Raw genomic sequence first — 7,900 nt, forward strand, 5'->3', positions numbered from 1 at the left:
AGAAAAGGAAAGGAGGGGCTGAGCAGAATTTGAAGAGTCACTTCCACCTTCCACACCATTTTCAACCAAGATTTGCAGATTTCTTTCTTTCCTTACATTTTTCTACATTTCTAGTGTTTAATTTCTTACTTCTTAGCTTAGATTAAAGCTTTATTTCCATTTAAACTCATCATATCTTGTAAGCATTATGGATAGTGAGTAGTTTACTTTTGATTCTGGAGTAAGGGTTGTAATATTTGAGATATTTTGTGGATTTTGATTGGGTAATCCATATTTTGTGGTCTTAATGAGTTTTATTCATTTCTTGTATGCTTAATGACATGCTTAGTGTAGGATCCCATTAAGTGATGTTCTTAATCCATGGTTGAAGCACCGAAAGGAGAAGGCCTTGTGATAGATAATCAAGAAATTGGACTTAATTAACTTAGACCTAGAAATAGGCTAAGGATTAAGAGGATTCACAGATTAATTAAAGAACTTAATGAGTCTTAATTAATTATAACTCCACGAAAGTAGGATTAGTTTGATTAAGGCACTCTTTGTCTCACTCGAAAGAGAATTCAAAGGATTTAAGAATTAATCACCTTAAAACCCATAAGTTTCATAAGATTGGATAACCAATTTAAAATCCCAAAATAGCTCAAATATGAAATCCCGAACTCCGGAATCGCCTTTTTACCATTGTTAATTTTCAATTGAATTTAATTGCTTGCCATTTTCAATATTGTCATATTTGAACTTGCTTATTTCAATTTGATGCAATTTTAGTTTAATGCAATACATTGTTGAATAGAATATTGATTTTGCACATATAGATTTCACGCTCCATTACCCATCAATTCATTACTTTAATTTCATAAATACTTCGATTTAGTCAACTTTTATATCAAAAATTCAATCATTAACACGACTCCTCGTGGGATCGATATCTTTTCTATACTACTTGTATGACCCGTGCACTTGCGGTAGGGACGCATCAAGTTTTTTGGCGCCGTTGCCGGGGAGTTGTTTGTTTAATATTGAGTTTTTGATTATTTTAGTTGTTTATAGTTTTATCTTTGTTATCTTTTCATCTTGTGTTTGTTTGTTCTTTTTCAGGTACTTTTAATCTTTTATGAGAAGAGCTAGAAGCACAAGTGACACATCCTTATTGTTCAACCCTGAAATTGAAAAGTTTTGTAAGGCCAACAAGAAAGAAACCAGAAAAAGGAAAGAAGCATTGAGAGAAACTGAATTAGAAGCAGACATGGCTGATGAGAGGATTAGAATTGGTGTTGGTAATACTGGAAATGATCGAAACAACGAAAATGCAGCCCAAGGTGAAGAAGTTGTTAATGCTAATCTGCCTAGGGGAAGTATGATGGATCATGCTTTTCCACGTTTTGATGACTTGAGAGAGAGTATAGCAAGACCAAGGATTGATGCAAATAGTTACAAGATGGATTTTGGAGTTCTTCAAATGATTCAGAATTCTCAATTTGGAGGTCATCCTTCTGAAAATCCACACACACATCTGAAGAAATTTGCTATGATCTGTGACATGCAAAAACAACCTGGAGTGTCTGATGATGCAGCAAGATTGAAGCTATTCCCATTCTCTTTGAAAGATAGAGCATTGGATTGGCTTGATTCTTTACCTCACAACTCCATCACAAATTGGGAGCAACTCACTGATGCATTTCTTGCCCAATATTTTCCACCTGGAAAAACTCAAGAGTTGAGGAATCAAATGACAGCTTTCAGACCAAGAGAGGATGAAACTCTCTATGAGTCATGGATGAGATGGAAGGAATTAGAGAGATTATGCCCACATCATGCCATTCCAAAATGGATGATAAATCAGAATTTTTACACAAATGTCACTCCTGCAATCAGAGGAATTATTGATGCTCAAACAGGAGGAGAATTTATTATAAAGCATGAAGATGAAGCTTATGAGCTATTGGAGAAAATTGCAAAGAATACTCATCTTTGGAGTAGTCCAAGAGGACCAGCTCCAACTCAAAAGAGGCAAGCTGCTGGAATGTATGATCTTGATCCATTCAACATGATTAATGCAAAGTTTGATGCACTTACAAATGTCCTTGCTAAGAAGATGGAAGACTTGAGTATGTTGGTTAGTTCAACATCATCAGCTGGAAGTTCACAACAAGTGGCTTATGCAGAGGAAACTACCAGCTGTGGAGTAGACTATGGAGAACAAGCAGTATATGTTGGTAATTATGGAAACAAACAAATGGGGAATTCTTATTCTCAAACTTACAATCCAAATTGGAGGAATCATCCCAACTTTTCATGGGGAAATCAGCAAAATCAAGTTCAAAATCAGAATTTTCAACCACAACAGTAGAGTCAAGTTCCATATCAACAAAATAGGCAACCACTGCCTAATTTTCAGCAGAAAAATATGAACCCTCCACCAAAACCGCAAGAACGAAATTCCACTACTGAAGCTTTATTGCAACAGATTCTTGCTAACCAAAATAAGCATGATGAGGAGATGAGAGAGATGAAAGCAAGGCTGGAACAGATGCAAACACATAACAGAATGCTGGAAAACCAGATTGCACAACAAGCATCTTCCTCAAGTGCTAAATCTTTTGGAAAACTGCCAAGTCAACCAGAAAACCCAAGAGAGCAATGTCAAGCTATTACTTTAAGAAGTGGAAGAGTTGTAAATAATGATGGGAGTGAAAAACACGAGAAGAGTGAAAATGGTAAGAAGAGAGAAAATGAGAAAGGAACTGATGAGAGTGAAAAACAAGAGAGTGCAGAAAAATGTAAAGAGGAATTTGAAGAGAAGGAAGAGAAATATATACCTCCTGAACCCTACAAGCCACAACTTCCCTTTCCACAAAGATTTCACAAAGCCAAGCTTGATAGGCAATTTGGGAAGTTCTTAGAGGTTTTGAAGAAACTTTACATAAATGTGCCTTTTGTTGATGCTCTTTCACAAATGCCCTCTTATGCAAAATTCTTGAAAGAAATTCTCTCAAACAAGAGGAAACTTGAAGATGATGAAACTGTAGCTTTGACTGAAGAATGTAGTGCTATCCTCCAAAGGAAACTTCCTCCAAAGCTTAAGGATCCAGGGAGTTTTTCAATTCCATGCCACATTGGAGAGTCTTGTTCTACAAAAGCCTTATGTGATTTAGGGGCTAGTGTTAGCCTTATGCCCCTTTCCATTTATGAGAAGCTCAACATGGGAGATCTTAAGCCAACCCACATTTCTCTTGATTATTGACAGTCAATTAAGTATCCTCAAGGGATTTTGGAGAATGTGCCTCAAGGTTGGGAAGTTCTATATACTGTGACTTTGTCATCTTGGACATGGAGGAAGATTTTAATATCCCAATCATCTTGGGAAGACCCTTTCTAGCTACAATAGGAGCATTGATTGATGTTAAGGGAGAAAATTGACTCTTAGGGTTGGTGAAGAGCAATTGGTTTTCAATATTAATAACACTATGAAAAAGCATCATTCGTCGATACTTGCTTGAGAGTTGATATTATTGATGAGCTGGTTGAAGAACACTTGTAAAGAAATATCCAGAAGATCCACTTGAAAATTGTTTGGTTTATGGAGGAGGCATAGACTATGACAACCCTCTTGTAACTGCATATGCTCAACACTTAGAGGGTAGTCCACCATTCATTTCTGCTCCAGTTTTTCAACTCACACAAAAGGAAAAAGCAGAAATTAAGCAACCATCATTCAAGGAAGAAGATGCACCTAAGGTAGAACTTAAGCAACTTCCTTCTCAGCTCAGGTATGAATTTCTTGGCACTAATAACACTTATCCAGTAATTGTAAATGCAAATTTGAGTACTTTAGAGGCTAATAAGTTGTTAAGAGTGTTGAGGCAATTCAGAAAAGTCTTAGGATACACCATAGATGACATTAAGGGAATAAGCCCACACTTTTGCATGCATAGAATCATTTTGGAAGAAAATTGTAAACCATCTATTGAACATCAGAGGAGGTTGAACCCAAATATGAAAGAAGTTGTTAAAAAGGAAATTTTGAAGTTGCTTGATGCAGGGATCATATATCCTATCTCAAACAGTACTTGGGTGAGCCCAGTACATGTTGTTCCAAAAAAGGGTGGAATGACAGTGGTCAAAAATGAAAATAATGAATTAATTCCCACCAGAACAGTGACTAGTTGGCAAATGTGCATAGATTACAGAAAATTAAATGTTGCCACTAGAAAAGATCATTTTCCACTTCCCTTCATTGATCAGATGTTGGAAAGACTAGCTAGGCATTCTTACTTTTGCTATTTAGATGGATATTCAGGTTTTTTTCAAATCCCTATCCATCCAAATGATCAAAAGAAAACCACTTTTACTTGTCTATATGGAACCTTTGCTTATAGAAGGATGCCATTTGGGTTGTGTAATGCACCAGCCACTTTTCAAAGGTGCATGATGGCAATTTTCTCAGATTTCATTGAAGACATAATTGAGGTTTTTATGGACGATTTTTCTGTTTATGGATCTTCATTTGATATATGCTTGGCTAACCTTTCTAAAATTTTACAGCGATGTGCAGATACTGACCTTGTGTTAAACTGGGAAAAGTGTCATTTCATGGTTCAGGAAGGGATAGTGCTTGGACATTTGGTGTCTAACAGAGGAATAGAGGTTGATAAAGCCAAAGTTGAAGTGATAGAGAAGATGGCTCCTCCTACCAATGTCAAGGGAATTCAAAGTTTCCTAGGACACGCTGGTTCTCTGACGCTTTATCAAGGATTTTTCTAAAATAGCTAAACCTTTGTCTAATTTGTTAAGTAATGATACACCATTTATATTTGACCAAGAGTGTTTGGATGCCTTTTGCAGTTGAAGCAAGCTCTTATCATCGCACCAATCATGCAACCACCTGATTGGAGCCTACCTTTTGAAATTATGTGTGATGCTAGCAACTATGCAATTGGGGCTGTTCTTGGTCAAAGAAATGACAAAAAGGCTTATGCTATTTATTATGCTAGTAGAACACTGGATGAGGCTCAAACAAATTATGCAACAACTGAAAAGGAATTTTTAGCAATTGTCTTTGCATTGGAAAAATTCAGACCTTACATTATTGACTCAAAGGTGGTTATATTTTGGATCATGCACCATCGTGTATTTGCTCCGTAAAAAGGAAGCTAAGCCTAGGCTCATTAGGTGGATTCTGATGTTACAAGAGTTTGATTTGGAGATCAGAGATAAGAAAGGAGCTGAAAATGTAGTTGCTGATAATCTTAGTAGGTTGAAATTGGATGGTGAAGAATTGGATGAAATCCCTATTGATAAGTTTTTCTTGGATGAACAACTTTTCTCTCTTGTTGCTAAACTACCTTGGTATGCAGACTTTGTGAATTATCTATCTTGTGGAGTTTTACCTCTAGGTATGACATGGCAACAAAAGAAAAAGTTTTTGCATGAGGTGAAATTTTATAGATGGGATGATCCTTTACTCTTTAGGAGATGTTGTGATGGTTTAATAAGGAGGTGTATTCCTGAAGAGGAGATACAGAGTATTATGCATCATTGCCATGCTTCTGATTATGGAGGACATTTTGGAATCTCTAAAACAGCTAGTAAAATTTTGCAAGCTGGTTTCTTTTGGCCAAATCTTTTTAAGGATTTGAGGAAATTTGTGCTGGATTGTGATAAATGTCAAAGGAGTGGTAATTTGTCAAAAAGAGATCAAATGCCCCTAAATAATATTCTTGAAGTGGAATTATTTGATGTTTGGGGAATAGATTTTATGTAACACCCTAGGCAAATCCCACATCGACAAAACACGGGAGAGATGCTGGGTTCATAAGTTGATAGTTCGTAACCCCTATTGACGCGTTTTAAAACCGTGAGGGCTTCGGCCCAGAGCGGACAATATCACTAGTGGGTCGGGCTGTTACAATTTGGTATCAGAGCTGGACTCCCTCTAGTACGGTGTGTGGTGCGAGGACGCACCAGGCGGAAGCTGGTGGGCTTGTCACAACCCAGGGATGGGGTTGGGACGTGCTTGTTCAACGAGCTACGCACTGGGGTGGAAACTTCGTGTCCCACATCGGAAACGGGAAGAAAAGATTTGGGCCATATATGTGGAAGCCTTCCTCACCTGGTCAGCGCGCTTTTGGGAATGAAACCTCCCAAGGGACAAATCCGTGAGGCCCATGGGCCAAAGCGGACAATACTAACTGGAGAAGGATCGGGCTATTACAATTTGGTATCAGAGCCACTCCACGTGCAACCTTGAGCGATGGTGGGGCTGAGTCCCATAAGGGGGGTGGATTGTAACACCCTAGGCAAATCCCACATCGAAAAAACAGGGGAGATGCTGGGTTCATAAGTTGATAGTTCGTAACCCCTATTGACGCGTTTTAAAACTGTGAGGGCTTCGGCCCAGAGCGGACAATATCACTAGTGGGCCGGGCCGTTACATTTTATGGGGCCATTCCCTCCTTCATATGGTAATAGATACATCTTAGTTGGAGTTGACTATGTGTCAAAGTGGGTGGAAGCTATTGCAACTCCAACTAATGATGCTAGAATGGTAGTGAAATTCTTGAAGAAATTTGTCTTGAGCAGATTTGGAGCTCCTAGGGCTATAATTAGTGATGAGGTTCCCATTTTTGTAATAAGCAATTTGAGAGCCTAATGAGGAAGTATGGTGTAGTGCATAAGATAGCTACACCATACCACCCTCAAACTTGAGGACAAGTTGAAATTTCTAACAGAGAGCTCAAGCATATTTTGGAGAAAGCAAAGGAACAATTCTCGGAAAGATTGGTCTATCAAACTAGATGATGCTTTATGGGCATATAGGACTGCCTACAAAACCCCTATAGGAACTACTCCCTTTAGGTTGGTGTATGGTAAGTCTTGTCATTTACCTGTTGAGCTAGAACATAGAGCATATTGGGCCATTCAAACCTTGAATTTTAATCTTAAGCAAGCTAGTGAGAAAAGGTTGTTACAACTTAATGAGCTTGAGGAATTGAGGATGGATGCTTATGAAAGTGCCAGTATTTACAAAGAAAGAACTAAAGTTTGGCATGATAAGCATCTGAGGAAAAAGGAATTCAAAGAAGGTGATTTAGTTTTGTTGTTCAACTCAAGATTAAAATTGTTCCCTGGAAAACTTAAGTCAAGGTGGACTGGTCCATATAGAGTTTCTAAGGTTTTCCCTTATGGAGCAATTAAAATTTGGAGTGAAAAATCTGGGAATTTCAAGGTCAATGGGCATAGATTGAAACATTACATAACTGGAGACCCAATAATAGGAGCAAGCTGTTACAAGCTCTCCAATCCCTCACCTCTTTTCAATGAAATTCATGAAGAGTCCAGCTAAGGACTATAAATTAGCCCTCTTGGGAGGCATCCCAAGTCCTTTTATTTTTCTTTTGCTAATTTACTCTCATTTTCATTGATTTAGTTTTTATCTTAAATCTCCCTAAATTCAATTTTTGACATTGTTAAATCTTGTCCCTTGTAGATGTAATTCCATGAAGAAAGGCTGGTGAACTGTTGGGGAAGTAATTCTTAACTTGAGAATTTTGTTCTTCAAAAGAACTGATTTGGTTTTTGCTGCATAACCTGTGCAGGAGCTGCAATCTGGTTTATGCAGAGGAAAAGTGAAATCTGCAGCAAAAAGGGTGTCTGTAGCAAATGGCTTGTGTTTTTGGTGAGGTTGGATGTATTTCAATGGAGAAAGGTTGGTGAACTGCTGAAGTTGCTATATGGTTTATACAGAGCAGAAAAATAAAATCTGCAGCAGATCACTCAAGTTCTTGGTGAGGTTGGGTGTGTTTTTTTTAATACTTGTGCTTATAATGTTAATATGGTGGGTAAGTGAGTCATTTTTGCAGTTTTGAGCTTCTTTGGGTTATAGGATACAAGGTAGAAA

The 7,900-nt window shown here is 37.8% G+C and overlaps 1 non-coding gene across 1 annotated transcript; it reads right to left on the reverse strand.

Annotated features, from left to right (window-relative positions):
• Positions 1-1,713: 1,713 nt before the first annotated feature.
• On the reverse strand, positions 1,714-1,821 carry LOC131171568 (small nucleolar RNA R71). Its single transcript, XR_009142228.1, has one exon. It is a non-coding gene; the product is annotated as a small nucleolar RNA R71 (small nucleolar RNA).
• Between the last annotated feature and the right edge of the window lie 6,079 nt (positions 1,822-7,900).

This window comes from Hevea brasiliensis, chromosome 12 (genome assembly GCF_030052815.1).
Source record: "Hevea brasiliensis isolate MT/VB/25A 57/8 chromosome 12, ASM3005281v1, whole genome shotgun sequence".
NCBI lineage: Eukaryota > Viridiplantae > Streptophyta > Magnoliopsida > Malpighiales > Euphorbiaceae > Hevea > Hevea brasiliensis.